At 38.2% G+C, this 20,354-nt stretch overlaps 2 long non-coding RNA genes across 9 annotated transcripts in view; both read left to right on the plus strand.

Moving 5' to 3' along the window:
* Positions 1 to 16,231, plus strand: part of LOC146766771 (uncharacterized) — a 41,424-nt gene extending 25,193 nt beyond the window's left edge. Inside the window, exons 1-3 of the long non-coding RNA XR_014956923.1 lie at positions 1 to 6,591; positions 7,574 to 7,650; positions 16,030 to 16,231. The exon at positions 1 to 6,591 is cut by the window's left edge and continues 25,193 nt beyond it. This is a non-coding gene — a long non-coding RNA (uncharacterized LOC146766771). The remainder of the gene's footprint in view (positions 6,592 to 7,573; positions 7,651 to 16,029) is intronic.
* Positions 16,232 to 17,010: 779 nt separating this feature from the next.
* Positions 17,011 to 20,354, plus strand: part of LOC110479802 (uncharacterized) — a 70,850-nt gene continuing 67,506 nt past the window's right edge. For all 8 annotated transcript variants that reach the window (XR_014956919.1, XR_014956915.1, XR_014956916.1 and 5 more), the window contains exon 1: positions 17,011 to 19,635. This is a non-coding gene — a long non-coding RNA (uncharacterized LOC110479802). The remainder of the gene's footprint in view (positions 19,636 to 20,354) is intronic.

Consider the following 20,354-nt stretch of genomic DNA (forward strand, 5'->3'; position numbering starts at 1 on the left):
TGGCTGTAGCCTAATGAGAGAAGTGTCTGACCAGAGAAGGCAGTGCAGATCAGAGCCAAGCCTTCCACTACTGGGCAGCTTGAGGCAAGAGATCAGTTTGTATTGCCGAGTATGTGAACTGCAAGAGGAACTAAAGCAGTTGTCTATACAGTCACCTTATAGATAGTTTGCAATTAAAAGTTAATTTACTCTTGGGCTCCTGTAAAAGGATGCATGCAAAATGCTGGTGTATAGATTTGTGTTGTGGGATGACAGGCAGCACACAAAGAGAGTCACAGCCATCTCATGCCGCCTCTCCTCTGCCTGTTTTATGTAGCAGTCATGTGAATGTGATTAAAAGGGAGCAATAAAAAATTAAGCAGTAGTTTGTTAAAACAGCATTGAAGGAAGTGGTAAACTTGCTTAAGTCCATCTCACTAACTGTTCTGTATCCTTTGGGTCTATTTGGTTCCACCTTGTTTATACAATATTTCTATTGCAGTCATAAATAATTTCAGATACTACTTTAGCTGTTTCTAAGCTCAGATTCAAAGTGTACATGGCACGTAGTGCCTCCTGAAATCCCGCATGCTTTGCAGTAGACATTTCTCTCTTATATTTACTCAAATAGAAGTGGATATAGTGTTTTCTTCTCAAATTTTTGGTCTGACTCCTGTGACTCTGACTCCAGTAAGTAATGCCAGTAGCATGGGTAGACAGATCTGACAGGGCTGAAAACTAACAGCATGTCAGACGCTTTTCTCCAATGAAGGCTATAGATCAGAGCTAGGAATCTGCTGGAGCTGGAGAGGGTGACAGGGGAATAACATCCCTTTCTCTTCCATCGACAGGGGTAATAACTCCTGGCTCCCTAGGGACAGATTGTAAAAGCCAATAGCCAGAAGCTGTGAAGCAGGGAGGGTAGAAGAATTGAAAATTAAAGAGGGAGTGAAAATTTTGTGGAAGGCTTTAGTGAGATGTTGGAATAAACCATCAAGTGTCAGTCTTTTAATTGCCTTATTGTTGACAGGGTTTTTGCAATGTTGGGTTTTATTAGTTTGTAAAGTTAAAATACTAGTAAAATACTAGTTAAAATTATTAATATATGCCATTCTTACTTTTATATGTAGCTAGACATTGTGTATTCTATGCTGTTATTATTGAAAGTATGTAGAAAAAATGTTTTGCAAATACTGCTTTAAAATGAAATCAAACAATTTTGTTAATATCATTACTACACATAAACATATTTTGAGCATGGTGATGCTGTACACTATATAAAAAACTGATCAATTTAAATGACTATATGATTTATAGGTGGTATCTCCATTTATAAAATTCCGTGTTGAATCTCTCATAGTTCACAAGCATTTAAACTTTGGCTGCCTTTGTGTTCAGGAGGAGTGTTCCAGTCCTGATAAATTTTACTAATGTTGTGGTACTTGCATTATACTGTGGGTCTTTAATTAACTTCTTTGTGGAGCAATAGCTTTTAACAGGTTAATGACAAACACTTGAAGAAGCAGAACCATAATAAAAAGGCACAGCTCCTGAACTTTTAAGATATAGAAGTGCTTAAAAGTGTTATTTTTTATATGAGTTGTTCTTGCTTAGTTTTTAAAGTGTGACTGGTGTTTAGTTAAATCTTTTACAGACTCAGTTCACTGAAGGTGACAGAAGTACTCACTTGAGCTCAATGAAAAGTAGACGTGACAGTAAATTTTTCAGTCAGAGACAGGAGATCTTGTTATAGGAGTCAGTATGGGGGTCAGGGCAGAGCCTGTTGATGATTGAGGAAAAGAGAAGTAAATTCATTCTGCTTCATGCACTTTGTCAAGTGCCAGTAGCTTACCATTGAGAACTAGTCACCCGTTCTAGTCTTACGGCCCTAGAGGTCACTCATTTGATATAAATCATAGCACTGCATGGGCTCAGCAACCTATTGCCATTCCAGATGAAATAAAAAGAGAGGAATGCTTCATTCTGAATTAAAATGGCTGTGAATATCCCACCACATGTTGCTGTTCAATGCAATATGTGGTTAGATATTGATCTCCAAAATCAAGTCATTAAAATGTGCAGTTTTTGTTTATTGGAATGAAGCAATTAAATGGTTCAGTTATGCCAGACCTTACCTTTTCTGATGAAAACTATTGATTTCTTGCCACAGCTTTATAAGCGACAATGTTTTTGATTACTCTTGACAAACCTCCTTGGAGTGTTAATTAAAATTGTACCAGATGAGCAGGTGTGGGAGATCATTAGATTGCCCGGATCACACACTGTACTTCATATTCTGCAGCCTTGCATAATGAATAGGGCACAAGAGGGGAAAAACAATATCTTCATCAGCAGAATTAGCATCTTCTCTCTCTTTTCTTTTTTAACTAGGTGACATTACGTTTTACAGTACATCCATTTATCATTTATTGAATAACTTCTTCTGAATCTGATAAAATTAAATTTCTTTTGTAATATTACATTGCTACAAAAATACAAAAAATTAAGTACTCAATTATTTTGTGTGTGAATGCTGATAAAATTGCAATACCCACTTCATTCTTTCAAAAACAAAGCAGAAACTTTGACACTTTCTGAGATAAGACATTTTAATAATGTCTGCATTTTTCTTTTGCTTAACTACATGATTGTATAAAATAGCATGATAACTATTGATTATTGGTTTTCAAAGAGCAAATTATTTCATGATTTATTAGTTTACCTTAGATATCTTGTCTGATATAATAGTGATTGGTTGATAATTTTTTAAACCTTAATATTATGCTGAGAAAATAACTGTGTTCTAGTTGTGTTGTACAGTATAAGGATGGTCCATGGTACTGATTATGGAGTCTGTGCAGGGCTGTTCTGTGAACTAGGCAGTGTAAGGGAAAAAATAGGAGTAAAAAAACTGAAAAAAGGATGTAATGTAATTAAGGACGGGATATTTGTTTGCAACAGCAGAGGGAAATGGGTAGAATATGTGATCATAAACCTCTTGGCCTGTAAATAAATAGCTGCCATTAACATCACAGGTGTGTTGCAGTTGTCACTAACTGGAAGCTTGTGTGATGTGTTTGTAGCTCAGGCCAGGTCTTATTGAACTGTCAGTTTGAGCCTTAGAGGCTTTAAACTGAAAAAAGGGGGGATATGAAAGAAAAGACATACTTGGGATAATACTTGGAAAAAGGTAGTGCATGAGCAGTATCTGGGATAGGTGTTCTCTGGAAGGGGGCCAGGTAGACATATATGCCCTTTGACTAAGCTGCCTTCTCTGTGCCTGTCTATCTTTCTGGAAATTAGGTAAAAATTAGTGGTTGCAGTTCTTAGTTTTGCAGCACTTATTTAATAGAATAAATAAATAAAAGAAATAAAATAAAATTAAAATAAAATTAAAATAAAATTAAATTAATAAAATTATTTGAAGTCAGCATAACTGTAAATTCAAATCACAAAGAGAGTGGAATTTCTTAATGATTAATTAGCTGTGCATTATGCTTTTGAAAACCTGTCCAAAATGGAAATAATACTGAAAAGAGGCAATCCTATGTTAACTGTTCCTGTTGCAGAATTGTAAAAGCTAGCACATTGCAACCATAGAAGAGAAGGTTCAGAATTTACCTACACATTGGAAGTGTGGGTGTATTGTCTTCTAGCAGAAATCCAGCTGGATGAGTTGAGTTGTCCCATTGATTTAGGTGAGCAATAGAAATGACTGGATATTGTTAACTTCACCTGTAGTGACTCCTTTGCAGTAGTAGTGGTCTATATTTGAATGTTGTAATTTGATAATGTTTTGAGCTTGACTATAGAATGTGTTGATCATGTATATTTTTTGACCTGATTCTAGAAGATGTGGATATTTTTGAAGTTCTGTAGAGCATTCTTTAAATAATGAATCTGTTACTTGCTGACCTCATTCACAGATATTGCCTCTGTTGATTACATTTGAAAAGGATGACATTATGCATATAATTTTCAGGACAATTTTCTGTAGATTTCAAATATAATTTGAAAGGTTTCTCAGTAATTTTTATAGAACAAAGTATTTCTATTCCTGTTACTATGATTTCTTTGGGGTTAGACTGAAAGAAAGGGAAGAAGATGTTACTTGCAGAGCAACAAAAATTGCCATTCACATGGTGTTTGCTCAGTAGCTTCAAAGTGAAGATTCATCCTTGCAGGATGGTTTAACATGAATACCTCTAACAGCCACTGTTGCTTGGTACCCTTTGGAATAGCCTTCGGGAGGCTGTTAAAGCAGGATGGAAACTAATCTGTGCTCTCAGCCCCTGTCAGAGCTGAGGTATAATGTGGAAACCTTGGAGTGTGGCTGCTTGTGTGCTACCTTTCTGGTGGATAAATAGGCTACTGCAGCAGCTTGTAAGAGTCAAACAGGTGTAACAGCTAAACTTTGCAGGAAAAAGCCAGTGACAAAAAAGATGACATAATGTAACAGTATAAGTGAAAGAGAAAGGAGAGAAGCTTGTATGCTATGGGCAATTAGGGTGGGTTTCCTTCCCATGTTTTTCATTACATTTGTGCCGGTTGATTTGAGATTTAAAAATCAAATTCTATTTGAACTAGTGTTCTGAATGTCTCATGTGATTTAGTAAATAGTAGTACTTCCACAGATGCAAATCCAGTTCTGCACTATATGATCAGTACCGTAAGAAAAGGCTGAGTGCAACAATTTCAGTTTTTTACCCAAGATGTGAAAATACTTTTTTTGGTATGTGAATACACTTAATTAACTTTCAGATTCCTGCCTTTTCTGCTTTCCAAAAGTATTAGTTGTATAAAACTGAACTGAAGGGGTATTTATGTAAAGATGCAGAACAGTAGTAGTAATAATAATAACAACAACAATAATAAAAAAAAACTTATACTTTTAATTTAAGGAGTCAAAGCATTTCAAAATCACAATTTCATTACAGTCAGTGATTAAATGTGAAATTGTCTGAGTACCTGAAATACAACTTTGATTGCCAGCTATCCAAAATGCAGGCAGTATATAATGTAGTACATGATAGGATAGGCATGGGAAAATCTCCATGCTTCTAACTGTTGATTTCCTATCTTTTCTTCAGAACAATTACATCAGTGCATTTATAAGTAACTTTTTTCTTTTGTGGCATTCCCATGGCTGTTAGCCACATTGCATGTAAAATGAGTAAAATCTGGAATCTCTCAGGATTAGTGGTTCTCTTTATTCTTTGCTCCGTATTGAAAATCGTTCCTGTCAGCTGGTGCTCTCCAAGCTGCCTGGAAGAACTTTGGCATAGTTTTCCTAACCTTTCAAACAGTAAAAGCAAAATCCTTCTTTGATTAAAAGAGAAAAACAAAACAAAAAAAAAAAAAGCAAAAAAAGCCAGAGGACTTTGGCCCTGAGCCATTAAGGATGCAGGCGACTGCGCTGCGGGCTGACGCCGTATTCCACAAACCCTGCAAAGTTCTCCTCGGGGTCCCTGGAGTGGCTGAGGCACTTTGCTTGTACTTAACATATATCAACTGTCACCCGACGGCAGTCGGTGCTGCACTGAACACAATGGAACATCCAGATGGTCTAAACAAAGCCAACAAATGTTCACTGCTATTAAAAGCTGTTTACATCAACTTCCAGTATTTCATGTGCTGCAGTTTATATTGTGTCACTACTGGGGTGCTTCGCTCCATCCTCAGTTCAGAGCAGGGATTTCTAAACTATTGTTGCTTATGTGTTAAAATAACATTCTGAATCTGCCTTAAATACATGCCACTGAACTTTTTTTTCCTTTTAAATAGGAAATTGGTCATTGTATGCTAATTGCATGCTTTCAAATATTGTAATTGATTGTCCCATCTAATTTCCACTTGCTTTTCCTCCCCGCAGTAGTCTCCTCCAGCTCCTTCCCCCTGGCCGTGCATGTCCCACCCATGCTGCCCCTGTCGGGCACACAGCTGGTGGTGCCAGTCTGGGCTGTGTCACTGCCTCAGCACAGGGTACCCCACTGCTTCCTGGCCAGCTGGTGGAGGTGCTGGTGTGTGGTGTGGTTTGCTTTCATCCCTGAAATACTCTGAGGCATCTCCTGCTGTCCTATTGGTGATCAACACGCGGAGGTGACAAACGGACATTTTACACCTCCTTCCTCTGACCCTTGTTCCTGGTGTCTGCTTTACTGGAATCCCACATCCCTGCCTTCTACTTGCTGAAATAAATTAATTGGTGGGACACAAGCTTAGATCAGTCTATTGTTTTCCATAAGGTTGCAATAAAATTCTTAGGGAGACTGTGAATGAGGAAATCTTTCCAAAACAGTGCTATATTTTGCAAGTGTGATTTCTGATTAATCATATACTCTTCTTGAAAAAACTGACCAAAAAGTGCTTAAAGCACTAAAATATCCCTTAATTGCAGTGCTTTAAATAATTGAGAAGTATAATATTCTTTCAAATATATGAGTAAAAGATCACATGCAAGCTGTTATTGATCCATGGAGTGTTTGCAAAATAACAAACAACTTTTTTTTTTTTCAATTAATTTAAAATGAAGCCTGACTAGCCTTCCCTTCTCCCCACAAGTACCAGATTAAGGCATTAGAGAAGAACAAATTCAATCCCTAGCCTTTTCAGGTAAGAACTTTTTCTTTTGTTTGCACCCTCTACATCTACCTGTTACTGGCCACCATGCTAAAAATAATAAAATAGAAAAAAAGGAATCAAAAAAACATTTTTAGAGCATTCACTACTTTTTATATATCTGTGGTTTTTATCCCAGCATATGTCATTTGCCTGAATGTTACTTGTAGAATTAACTTTCACAAAATGAACAAAAACATGCTTATTTCTTCTGACAGAGAAATCCAATCACACTTTATGTTTTCTAAATAAATAGAGCTCTGCAGTACTGTAACAGGGCTACTGCAAACATGTTTGGAGGTCTATATGGGGTATGCTAGCAATATTCTTTCAAATTGTTTATAGTTTGAAGATTTTTGAAGATGTAAATGTATGAATGAACAATTGAAACTGTCTGAATCTTGCTTGGTGTTTTTAAAATCTTACAAAACTGAGGTACTTCTGTACCTCTGAATGCAATGTGTTATAGAACTATTTTCCTTTTTGACAACAGCAGGTGACCATAGAGTAAGTAAAAAATATTAAATTTTCACTATTAGATGCAAAGGGGCAAATAGGGAATTTTCCTGGTGTGTTCTAGCTGATACAAGACTAATTCCTATTCTCAGAATCTTAGAATGTGAGATTCCCAGGTTCAAATTTGATTTGCAAAACTTTTTATAGTTCCATTTCATTCTGAGTTTTATTAAATATTTAACTTTACGCTGTTTGTTTGAAAATCTTGTTTGTAAGGATTTTCCCCCACATTCCTCAAAGTGTTGCAGAGAACCAGAACAAACTCCCCTGTTTTTCATATTCCTCTCTGTTGAAAATGCAACACCACACCTCTCATTATTTTTCTGTTGCATAGCTAGATCTCCTTTCCATACTCTGTTGTACAAAGACCAAATCCTTGTCTTGGCTAACATCCTTAGGTATAAAGTTACTGCTGTTACTGAATTTCCATGATGTTCCACAATGTTCTTGTTGTTTTCAGAGATGAAGTGACTCCTTGCAGGCATCATTATCTGGAATCTAATGGAAGGGGCCCGATACATCTCTCTGTCAGGAAAGGTCTGTGATTCACCTTATTGTCCTGAGTGTTTCTGGTCATTTTCCTGTCCTGGTTGGTAAACAGCACTCTCTGCACCGAGATCAGCTCCTGGCATTACGGTGAGGTTGTGTGCAGGACGCACTCTGGAAACACCAGGGTAAAGGTTTTGCATAATGAGGTTGCACAGTATTCAGTTCTTATGGGGTCATTGCATCAGAAATGTGGAATATATAGAAGAAGTAGGGTTAAGTCCTGGTGGAACTGAAGACATAGCATTTGAGATTTCTTTTCTGGAAAATCAAGCTAGTTCCTATGTTTTGCTGGAACATTGCAATAAAAGAACCAAATATTATTCTGCATTAGAAAATGATTAATCTCTGATGTTTCCATCCCAGAGAGTTTATTGCCAAAACTGTAGGAAGTGGATGCATAAGGAAATGTTTTACAATAAAGATGACATCATTAATCTTCAATATTTCTCTAAGCAAGACCTTTCCTGGCCATGCACAATGATAGAGAAAGAAATATTTTACTTTATAGAAGGGAACCCTGAGAGGTATTAGGACTGAAAAGTCTTCCAAAGCCATGGTTTTCATGTTTGACAGGGGTCAAGCTTTGTGCCCGGTGTAGATGAGCCTTTTGGAGCCAGATTGTCAATCCAAACGCAAGCTGCTCCATTTCCTGTTTATGCCTGTGCAGAGTTACACATCCTGACTCGCCTGCCTTCAGCTGCAGGTTTTTCCGCACTCCCTAGGAGATTTCTTCCTTAAAATGGTTTGTTATTTATCATTTAAGTAAGCCATTGGAATTTTGTTAATTCCTGTTTTATTTAACGCATGCAAGATGGTATCATTAGCTAAAGGAAGATAATGTTAAGGTAGTAAGAGTTACTAATACTACTAATTAAATGACCTTTGCAAAACATAATCTGATCAGCCTATGCCTGAATGTAGAGAACTGATGCCAAGTTTACTGCTTCACAGAGGACTGGCCTATTGTATATCTGACCTGAGGTTATCAGCAATTGAAACCTGGTCTAGTAATTTAAAAATAAGCTTTTGTATATTGCACATTTCCATTTTTCCATCTGTCATAAGATTAAACATGTTTCAGCATAAAGGGACATTCTTAGAAGAGCAGTTTACTTGGTATGCTTAGGAAGCTCCTCCATTGACAGACTCTAAGAATTTTTTATTGTTCAGCAGTATAGCTGCTAAGTAGTATTTTTGTTTTTTTAATTCCGTCATCCAGTAAAGTGGACTGAAACCAAAGAGATCTGACAGTTCATGTTGCTTTCTCCTTTGCCTTTAAGCTGGAGCACAATGAGAAAAAATTTTGATTATAGCAAGGTTAGGGCTGTCAGAGTTGTTCTGCATTGGCTAAGTCATGCTTTTCTTTATAGGTAAAGTTTTACTGAATTTAATGAGCTTTTGTAATAGGTACCAAAGAGCTTTTGCTAATGGTGTGCATGCCTGGCTTAAAAGCTAAAGAAGGGTAGTTACTGAGGAAGGTGATTGCTAATTAGGCCTTATTTCCAAGCAAATGTGATAAAATGACTGACAATGAACTACATATTCCTCCCTCCACCTCTTTTGTTGCTTTACTGTAACTAGAAATTGGATCTTTAACACATGCTACTCTGATTGATATAAAAGGACCATATAGAAGTTTGGAATGGATTTTATTAGTTTAACAGTGAACTTTGCCATAAAGTAATTAATATATAGCATGAGCAGAGTGAGTGTGTAATAAAAAGTCATAGTATTGTTGGACCAGCATAATTGCAAGGCAAAAGAGAGCATTTTGCAGCTTTTCTAGAAATTTGACAGAATTAGGAGGAGCCATATTGTCACTGTACTCAGTAGGAGCAGAATTGTACATGATCTTCAGCTGGAGTCAATTGGCCTAATTTCAAAGTTAATGGTCATTTTGGCCTTTACACTATCAAATAATATAACCAGTGATAAACTGATAAAGACTGGCAAAAATAGCAGCTGTGATGAAAATTAAGAATTTCTTCCTTTGATCACCTTTTCCTAGTTTGTGCCTAACTCCATTAAAATTAGTATGGCTACATATGTTTATTAATATGGTTCCTATTGGTATGGTGTTAAGTACTTCCCAAGGATTAATGGGTTTTAATTTAGTGATACCACCATGAGGTACAAAAACCTCATTGTTCCCATTTTAGGAGACTGAAACTAAGTGACTTTATGCATTGATTTGTCTAACTTAGTGTAATACTCTTTGAGACATCTTAATTCTTTGGTGTTTCCACTTCCTGCTCTGAGGTGGGCTCAGCCACTCCTCTTAGAAATTCAAGTACCAAAGATACACACCTGAAATCTTAATACTGAACTTTGTGCCCATTCAAAACTCTCCTTCTCCCCACAAAAAGGAAACCCAAGGCAAACAAAAAGCCCCCTCCAAAGCATCCCAATCCACAAGCCAGCTTTGGAAAAGTCATTACGCAAAAAAAATTTTTCATATGCACAGCTGAATGAATTCCTTTTCTCCCAAAGCTTGATTATATTTAACGACACGGTAGAGCAGAGGTTTAGAAATTTGGTTTTAATAGATGTTAAGCTAATCATTAAATGCAATCAGCTTTGTTTCCTATGTTATTTGAAGTCAAAAGGGTGGTCAGAGGCTCTTTCCAGACATTCCCTGCTGTCTTGATAATTTTTTTTAAATAACAGCTGATGAGAATGTTTATATCTTGAGTAATGTCAGCATTGTTTGTCTATATTTTTCTATTTTATCATCATTTATTGTTTGCTTCTTACATTATAGATATGCCTGATGTAAATTGCAGAAAATGGCATTTTAAATGCTTTTCCTGAATTGTCTTCTAAGTACCTGTAAGATCATGAAAACACCCTGCTGTACCCAAGTTAACTTAAGAAGGGTTAAGCAGCAATTCCCTTGGTGACCATGTTCACATTGTGAGATGCATCACCACACATGTTTTGTCTATCAAGCCAAAAGAATATCCCATTTAGGGCTTTTCCCCACAGTAATCAAGGCTGAAGACAGTGAAACAGCATTCCCTTCAGAGGATGCAGCAACAACATGAACTCAACCTTTGTTAAAGGCTAAGCTCTGCTACCAGTTCCTTTTGCAATATGTTGTAGTGTGACTTAGTTTCCTACAGTGAAGGCAGCCAAGGTAAAAAATACAAGACTGCAGAATAATGTAACAAAAATGTGCTGCTCTGCATAAAGCTCCTGAGTTTCAGACTTGCTGCTGGTCAAAGCTGGCCTATTAACCCCTGTCCACTCTAGCTGAGTAAACCTGCAGGTCTTTGCTAAGGTATGTTTGCAGCAGGAAAGGTCTTGGGCTCTGATTAAATACAGAAGGCATGCAAATAGGCTTTCCAGATGGTTTAGTTAATCAAATTAATATAAATCTGAACCTAATGCCTTCCTTTATTTTGGAGGTGAAAGCAGTGTTGGGAAATACTTGAATCTTTGAAAATGGTATTAAAACATAGTATTTGATTTTCTTTTTTGTTTTGCACTATTTTTTTCACTTACAATGAAATTAATTTTTGCCTACAAAAAGCATTTTGGCTGTCTCTTTCTGGAAAAAAAATTGACTGGCATAAAAGCAAACAGTCTTTGCTGTTTGTGGATTTGGCACGGTGATAAACACAAAGATTTCTCTTCCATTTGCAGTAGAATATTGTATTATAAGAATCATAAATAGTAATCTCACTTCTATGCACCTTGGGACGGCTTGCTGGAGACCACTCAATTTTACTTCAAAAACCAACCAAATATAACTAAGGAAAACAAAACAAGATATGTTCACAGCTTTGTTTTAAAATATCATGGGCATATTTTTACTAAGGACACAGTTTTGACAGCCTCTTCTTTGTAAAATTCTCATCTGTTCTGATCATTTGATAAAGGCTAATTTTTCCAGGTTGCTTTCCTTTTGTTTATTTTATTTTTTTTCTTCAGAATTCTTAACCTTTTCATACTTTCAGTGTATTTTTAAATTATTGCAAAAATTCCCCTTCCTTCTCTGGTGGCTAAGCAGGAAGCCAGCAGGATACCAATACTGCTTACTCACGGAAATTAAAAACAAAACAATAGGTAAGAAAAATAAAGAAATAGAACAAACAAGAGACACTATCTTTTCTGTTAAAGCTTAATGTGTCGTGCACTGGATATTCAATATACTGGACCTTAAAGTACTGAAACCTCTGCAGGAGAGTTTCTGCAGAATTTGACTCTTAGTTATTTATTTCAGTGTCTGCAGCTGAAACATGCAGTTGAACTGCTAGTCTGTCTGTGTGCCCAAACTCCAGGGAGAAAAAGCAGTAAGTCAGCAATGCAGCTTTGCAGTCCAGAGCCCAAGTTAAGGGGTGATAGTTTTTGGAGAGGCATTCATTCTGTGTACTGGTTAATTTTACCATAGCCCTGCCAGTGCCGGTGTGCATGGGGCTGTCTGGACATGTGTGTTCCTCCTACTCTCAACATGTGAGGTGTCTCACTCTTGTCAAGTCTTTCCTGAGGTGCCTGGACTACTTTTCCCAAGCAGAAGCACTGTCCTTTGAACCAGCTGAGACATAGCACAAACATGTCCCCTGCTTGGGCAGTTATAGAGAACCTTAGGGATAAAGGCAAGGGGAAAGTATGCTTCCATCTTTTTTTCCCTTCCAGTGATGTGATCTAGTTGCCTATTTCCCCTTGAGTCAAAATACATCTCATTAGGGTGGATATTTGAAACCTCTTCTGATGCAATTACTTAATTTATGTAACTTGTAACTCACCACGCCTTCAAAAACACTGATTCTGAATTCTCAGACTCCTGTTTTTCTCCAGTGTTGCCTATATTTTATTCTTTTACATTTTCATTTGTAAGTTCATATGAATGGAGGCTTGTATCCAATTCAACATCTTCCCTCTAGACTTTGGGATAAATAGACTTCCCCATTTGCCACTGGCGTGAAGAACAGTTCATAACATGATTGAACTCCATTGATTTTTCATAAAAGTTTAATAAGCTGGTACAGGTCAAAAGCATTGCAAAATTTGTTATAAATTCCTGTGGTGATCTGAACAAGACAGTGGGGAGAGCTGGCACTAGATACACTTTGAATTACATGGAGGATAAATACATGCATAAATACGTGTTGAATTATGTGGAGGGTAACAAGGACTTGAAACCTTTTGGTTAATTATTTTGAATATTATGATTCAGATTATGAGCTTTATAACATTGCATAGCTCTCTTTGTTTATGATCTATATTTGTTTACAGGTGATTTGCTCATAACTGCTTTAGTAGGAGATGGATCTTGGAAAAATAATTGCTTCCCAAAAAGAAAACCTTAGATTTACGTGTGAGCCCCCCTAAAATAGTTGACTAACATTGCATGAATCCATTCAAACTGGAGGAGGTTCTAGCTGTGCTACAATTTTTACTCAAGTCTGGGCAGAATTGTCTGATAAGTTTCCTGAGCTGGTTGCTGTATGAGTTAGGTAATTTGAAAATTGCCTGGGCAAAATGCAGAGCCAGTGGTGCATCAGTTACAGATGTCCTTTGGGCTTACAATGCAGAAAACTCAGTAGCTTCTCCAGGAGCTTGGAGATTGCCCCAGGCCCCATGCCCTTCTCTGTGCTGATCTGGGGGCCTGTGACTGCAGTGGGGGAAGCCTTGCATGGCCCATTGCTGCTGCTGAGCTTGTGGCCACGGGCCAGAGCTGCAATCTGACCACTGGCCACATCAGTCTGGTGTGTCATCCCTCAGGACATGAATCTGTCATGAGCAGCAAAACCTTTTTATGGCTTAACTTTGTTCCTTGAGCGTGCAGAACTGCAGAGGAACAGGATGTTTATTGTATGTACAGTGACCATTCCCACTGAAGAGGGAATCCTTTAGGATGGCACAACGCCTTTGTGGGAAGCACCTCCTGTACCTTGGCACAGGGGTGTAGATGTGGGTCCTGAAGACTTCTAGTGTGTGCTGTGTTCCTCCCAAATGCACTAAGAATAGAATTTTTTACAAATAAGGCACCATGTTTAATGTAGTCCTCAGGTCAGCATTATCAGATGAGGTCTCACAGGGTATGGTAACATTCTTATCACTAGCTGATATTTTGGTGTCATATGTGCCATATAGATGACTTCATGAATACGTGTAGAATTTTCTTTCAAATTCAAAATCTCTACATATAGTTTGTTAAGAACATTAATAGGTTTTTGCCACAGGCTTTGTGGCGTAGTGCAAGTATCCTTTAAAGATAATCAAGAATGCTAACTTTCATATGGATCTAACACAGTGAAAAATGAGCCTTGTGCTCCCTTACTAGCTCACCAGTATAAGGGGAGAATTCAGTGCATGAATCCAAAATCCTCTGGAAAGCCTTTTTTAAATAGCTCCAATAAAGTCCTTTAGCTAGTTCAGTGTGAGCTATTGACACCAAAGACACCTGAATATTCCTTAATGTACTGGAATGTCCCAGAGGGTCACTAGTAAGAATTGTGCATTTTCTGGTATGGCACACAGTTTTTAAAGGTTCCTCTCTATTATCATCTTCATTGCTGTCCTACAGATGAAAAAAACCAGGCAATTTCCTCTTTGCTTTATGTGCTGCCTCAGTGCAACAGCCGTGTTCCAGCGTGATGCACTCAAAGTGTCAAGTACAAACCCAAAACTGGGGGGAGGATTCTGCAGGAGCTATAAATTCCCTCTTTTCCAGATGTTATTTCTGCACTCACCCTTGATGTGCAGAACTTATTTCTGTGTTTGGGTTAATGTTTAGGTTTTCTTTATAGGTCATCTTTTATTCTAAAAATTAAATAGAAATCCTTCTGTTCATCTATTAAATTTGTGGGTTCTGTGTACTGTACAATATATTTAAGGGAGGGGTATTTTCTTTTTTGTATTATAGTTCTTCAAGTGAATTGGTTATTTTCTCTATAACCTTTCCTGTCAGTGCCTTCAGAAAGGCAGTCCAGCAAATCACTTAGGTGTTTATATTTTATGGTTAGTATCTTATAATTAAAATATGTTTTCATATAATTTTAATTTATCCAGTCTGTACATCAGGCTCAAGATCTTTGCACAGTGTCTGTTGCTCCTAAGACACAGGAATTTGTTAATAGCTCAGCATCTGACCTGTTCAACATTTCCTTCACACAAATAGGTCTTGAGTACGTTGCCATTGGTTTTTGTTCTGATATAAAGTATTTATAGCAAGATAGGGACCTGCAGATGGTTAGCAGGTTTCAAAAGTCAGTGGAGAAGTGATCGTTTAGCCAAGGTGTCTCACTAAGGAAAAAATATTTTCTGAGCTGGTGATGGACCCAGGAAAAAGGTGTGGAGGACAGGACTTGGTTGCCCACTGGTGGGTGGATGGCACACGTCTCAACTGCAGCCTCCTGCCTTTGCTCCAGCTCTGCTCTCAGGTGTAGCTGGAAGGGCAGGGTCCTAGGACCACCTAGTCTTGTGATTTATGCTGAATGCTGGACAAAGTAGGATACAGAAGCCATTAATTTTCCATTCCTGTTCTGCAATGCCCAAATTACAATGAAATGTTCCTGAAAGTCACTCAAGTTGGATAAGTTTTGTGTGTCGTGTGTCCCCCTGCCTTAGCTGTAAAGGGGTTTCATCCAGGCGAAATATTTTTTGGACCTACTGGGAAAGAGACTGTATTTATGTGAAACTGTTTGTTGGGATTTTTTTTGTGCTATGTGGCCATTGACTTTAGACATGAGAAAAGTTATTTTTATGAATCCTTTCCTACCCTTTAAACATTGAGCATCTTTTTACTGTTGTCTTGGTTGTATATTGTAGTGCGTGTTATTTTATCCTTCTCTGCAAAGACTTGTGACTTTTCAAATGCATGTGAGTAGCATTTATCCCTCTCCCTTCCAGTAATATTTTGACTATTTTATGTTTCTGAAGGATTCAGCACTGTGGGAAAACATAGACTGCTGTGTAGAAAAGAAATCAAAAAATATTAACGGATTCAAATGAAGGGATGTGAAAATTGAATCCAGACTCACATTTGCCTGTAAATTATTAGAATAAGCACAAGTATAATTTAATAGTAAGTAACTTAACTGTAGCTTGGTACTGCTGTACTTCATCCTGTGTGTGAATAGTAAGAAATGTGGTGTGCTAGGCAGGGAAAACAGTGTTTCTTACAGTTTGTATTTGACAATTGGAAAACAGTAATGTAGGGAATCTTAGTGAAAAATCCAGAAAAAACAAGTTGGCATTTATAAAATTGGCTTATTTGCGTACAGACAATACCAGAGCTGCAGTTAACTCCGAACGCTCAGGAAACTTTCAACATGGATTTCTGTCACAGGTCTCTGAATTTTCTTCTTGTCTCTTTTTTGTCTTCTCTGCCCTCCTTGCCATGTTCCTCTTGTTTTCCAGCTCCCTACTTGGCAGTTCCTGCTCCCCTTGCATTGTCTCAGCTGCCCAGGGAGGTGGGCACTAATGCCAGTATGTGGTGCTGTCTTCCACAAGGCTGTCTGAAGGTGGAGGTACTCCAGGAGCCACTGAGGACTGCCATTCTCACAATGCCTTTGTAGCCACGGGTAACCTCCACTGCCCTAAGCAGGGGCAGAGGACACCCAGAGGGGCTGCAAGAGCCCCTCACATCAGCACACACCACACAGGCTGTGGGAGTGAGCCTAGAGAGCTGTTGAGGAGCAGTGATCTCTGTGCCAAATGCAGCCACCTCTCACAGCAGGAGCTGCAGGAGCACGGAGAGACTGGAGTTTTTGGAAAGCAGTGGGTGTGTAGGAACAGGCCTTGTCTCTAGTGGGACAAATGTGCTGCCTTGGACATGCCACAGTGTTGAGCAGAGGGGGAAGCTCCCTGAGGATGGGCCTTGCCTCAGTTGTGGGGATGCTCATGGGAACTTCAGCCAAGTGCTTTAAAATGAAATGTATACATGTTTCCTGTATGGCAAGAGCTGTGCCCTGAGGAAATGGGCAGTGCTTTGAATGCAAAGGGCTGGTGTCTAAGCTAACTTTTCTGGTGCCAGAAAAGGAGGAGCGTGGGGCTGAGGAAAGGAAATGCAGCTGAAGGATTTATGTATCTTACTATTGTTTTCAGCAATTATTGTCTTTGAAGTACTTTAAGTTAAATAATTGAAAAATGTATGAATAAATAATAGGAGAAAATACTTAATTTTGGCCATCAAAATATTTATTGACTAAGCTTTTAAGCTTTCATCTTAGTGTGTTAGGCTCTGTAGTACCAAAGAATGACTAAAATGTCATTAATTTTCATTTCCCTTTTACCGTGTAATTTTCATAGTTTGTCAGGGTTTGGGGCAGTAGTCTGTAAAGTGATGGGCACCTTTTCTCATGCAACCTGTGTGCCGATCTCCCTTCTGCCACCAGGCTCTGAGCCTGGGTGACAGGTGCTCTTGGGCTTCTGCTTTGCTGCCTTCTGTGACAGTCTGGATGCCTTGCAAGGTCTGTTAGGAGAGAGGGGGAAAACCTTTGTTTGTCCCTCAAAACAGAGGCAAGCAAATACCAAAATACCTGAAAGCCTGTAAAACTTTATGAGAAAGAGGGAGGTTCAGATGCACCATTCAGTGTTACTGATGTGTCTGAGAGCCCCTATCCTCTGGTTTCTGCTTTTGTTTGTGCTAGAGGAGTGGCAACAACAAAATCACAGGGGCTGAAGTTTTCCTTTGTGGGTGTTGCTTGGGTACAGTTTTTCTGAAAGGTTTTTGAGGAAGGAACTTGGTTTTTGTTTTTCTTCAGTTTATTTGTGAGGACTTTTTTTCTTTTCTCTCTCTATTTTTTTAACTTTTTCTGTTTGCTTCTCAGACTATAATTCTCTTTTCTCCTTTCTGTCTCTATTTTGCTGCACGCACTTAATTTTAGATTTTTGTTATGTTTATATCTTCTGTTATGTCCCAGTGTGTAGGCTGGTTTTACCTTGAACTTTTGCAAAATATCCTTTCCCAAAACACACATGCCTTCATGATCTGCTTTATCTTGTGGATATATAAACTCATTGATCAGACTGGTTTTGGTGTGATTTTGGCAATCATGCAGGTAAACACCAAGAGCAGACCTACCTATTCTATGTGAACAGTGAAATGCAACTATTATCAGAGAAATTAAAGACTAGTTTATCTCTACCAGCATTACCTGTTTTGCCAGGTGATTGATGTTACAATCTGCACTGACTAAAGCCTCTAAATCTCATAGAAATGCATGATACAGATGATCAGTTGAAGTTTTTTTAAGGGGTTTGAAATGGGGTGCAACCTCTATTTAAGAGGTCCCCCCCAATCTTTCTGTAAATAGCCTCTATTAGTAATATAACACACATGTCACTGGTATGGTCTATGTTCTATGTCATGAAATGAGTACAAAAAAGATGAAATTTTCATTTTGTTAAATTCTTCCATAGGTTGCCAGCAGAGGAGGGACATTGGTGGATAGTGCCAGGTGCATAAGTGATGAGTGCACACCTCACAGTTTTGGTAGACCTTTTGGTACATCAGTGCAAATGTGAGCGCAGATTTAAATTAGTGAATTCTTTTAAAATTAATTAAATCCCTTTTCTGGCAATACTTTATTGAATAAGGTTGTCTGTAAGAAACCCTTGATTTTACAGAGCCACTGCTGGTGGCTTTAAGGAGGAGCTGGTTGTTTGCAGCATTTGGGTGTGACTGCAGAGGGGTGATGCCCCAGCACTGTGTGCAGGGGCTCAGGGCAGAATGGAGCCTTGACCAGCACTCCCCTCTTCCCCAGGTGTGTGTGCCCTGGCACAATGATCCACACTGTGGGTTAGGATGTTGTGCTGGTTAGGTAGTGGACTGTGAAATAGCTTCTTAGCTATATCAATATTTATGTTATGACCTTCTGTCCCTAGTAAGTGCTTATTTCTGAGAAATTAAAATGAAAGAGAGAAACAATCCCCCTCCCCCACAACAACAAAAAACCCCACCCAAACTCATAGAATGTAAATAGGTTGAAAACCCCACAAAACTTCTATTGAGAGCTTTCTGGCTGTTGCTGTGTTTTGGAATAATCCATTGTCCAAGATACAGCACTGCTATGATGTATTAGACTAATATATCATAAGAGTGTCATAGCTTTGATGATGTATTAATGGAATACATCATTAAGGTGCCATAGCTCTTATGATGCATTACTCCAAACATGACCAGCTGGGTGGGTTAGCATACAAGCATGTGTGTGTATGAAGTAGTGTTTCTCTACCTAAAAGTTCATGTGCAAGAAAAGTTAGGAAGACCTGAATGTCAGGAGCTTCTGAAGAGGGGGGTTGAGCTGGGTGGGACCAAAACTAAGGCTGGAGCTGTATGCTTGCAAAATCTCTGAATGAACAGAAAACACAGGGAGGGAAGAAGAAATTGTCTTTATTGAAGCAATGATGAATATTCATTCCCTTTCAAAGAGTACAGTGATGTGTGTGGTATTATATGAACAAGTTCAGCATTTTTCAAAAATGTCTTGACAAGTTTTTTTCAGAGTATTCTTTTCAATGTGCTATCATGTTTTCTGGGAAAATTAGGTTGAGTAGGTTTTATGCAGACTTAAATATTTCTGTCGTAGCAGTTATTCATCAGTTTTTTTGTGTATATGTCAGCTATTTCTGATTTCAGAAAAGAAAGTAAGGTAAATTCTGGTAAGCAGTCTTTTAACAAAGTTTGTTTTTACCACATTTCTAGACATAGTCAGCTTTAGACAAGCTTTGGAGAAGCAAAGTGATAAATCCCACTCATTGTGAAAGTGGTATCAAACTTGAACAAAAGGCATTATAAAGCACATTAAATACTGATGATGATACTCACCTCCTTGTTCCCTAACAAAAAGTCTTTGTGTTGCGTGTGTTTATACTTACAGACTTTCTTTCTCTTGCCTTTTTAGAATGTCCTGTATTGTCATGTTATGGATGTTACTGACTGCATGTATGTCCTTGAATAGAATCTACTTATTGCCTGGTTTTGTTGAAAATCCGGCTCACAATTGCTCCAGACTTGCAATGGTACACTTTTAATAAATTTGAATATTGCTGTTTAATGTAATTAATCTCTTGGGGATTTTTTTGCCATTCATAGAGCTGGATGCAAGATTTGCCCATTATTGAGTCTTTTCCCCCTCTGCCATGCTTTAGAAATAGAAGGATGCAGAGGCGGATGTAAAATACCACTTTTTGCTAAATCTGTAGTGGGGAAAGTGTGAGAACGTTTCCAGGTACTGAAAATCATCCTTTCCAGTATAAATTGCTCTTTCTCTCTTTATGATGAGAAGCATAAAATATCCAGTAAAAAAGTTTCATTTTTCAAATTTCACAGCATACAATATTTGCATAACTTTGCCCACTTTTTACACCACAGTATCTTGAACACTAGATGGCATTGGCATTGTTAGTGTAAGTGGGAAGGAGATGGAGGATTTACTCAAACCTTCTCCCTTCAATGACCCCTGTCTTTCTTCCTGCCATTCAAGAAGCCAAATCGGACAAGAAAATCCTCAAGTTCCCAGAGTTACGACCATACCAATGTTGCATTTTCAGGTACCCTTCACTAATTGCTGCCCAGTCAGTGCAGAAATGATCCAACCTACTCAGCAGATTTCTGTTGCTGGGTGGTTTTGCACTGCCTGTGCAGAGCTGAGATTGCACCTGCAGTTATCCCAGACATAACCTGTGGAAGACACTGTGCATGGACTTGCCAGCTACTGTGCTACAATGCACTCACAGTG

Source organism: Lonchura striata, chromosome 8 (genome assembly GCF_050655825.1).
Source record: "Lonchura striata isolate lonStrDom1 chromosome 8, ASM5065582v1, whole genome shotgun sequence".
Taxonomy (NCBI): Eukaryota; Metazoa; Chordata; class Aves; order Passeriformes; family Estrildidae; genus Lonchura; species Lonchura striata.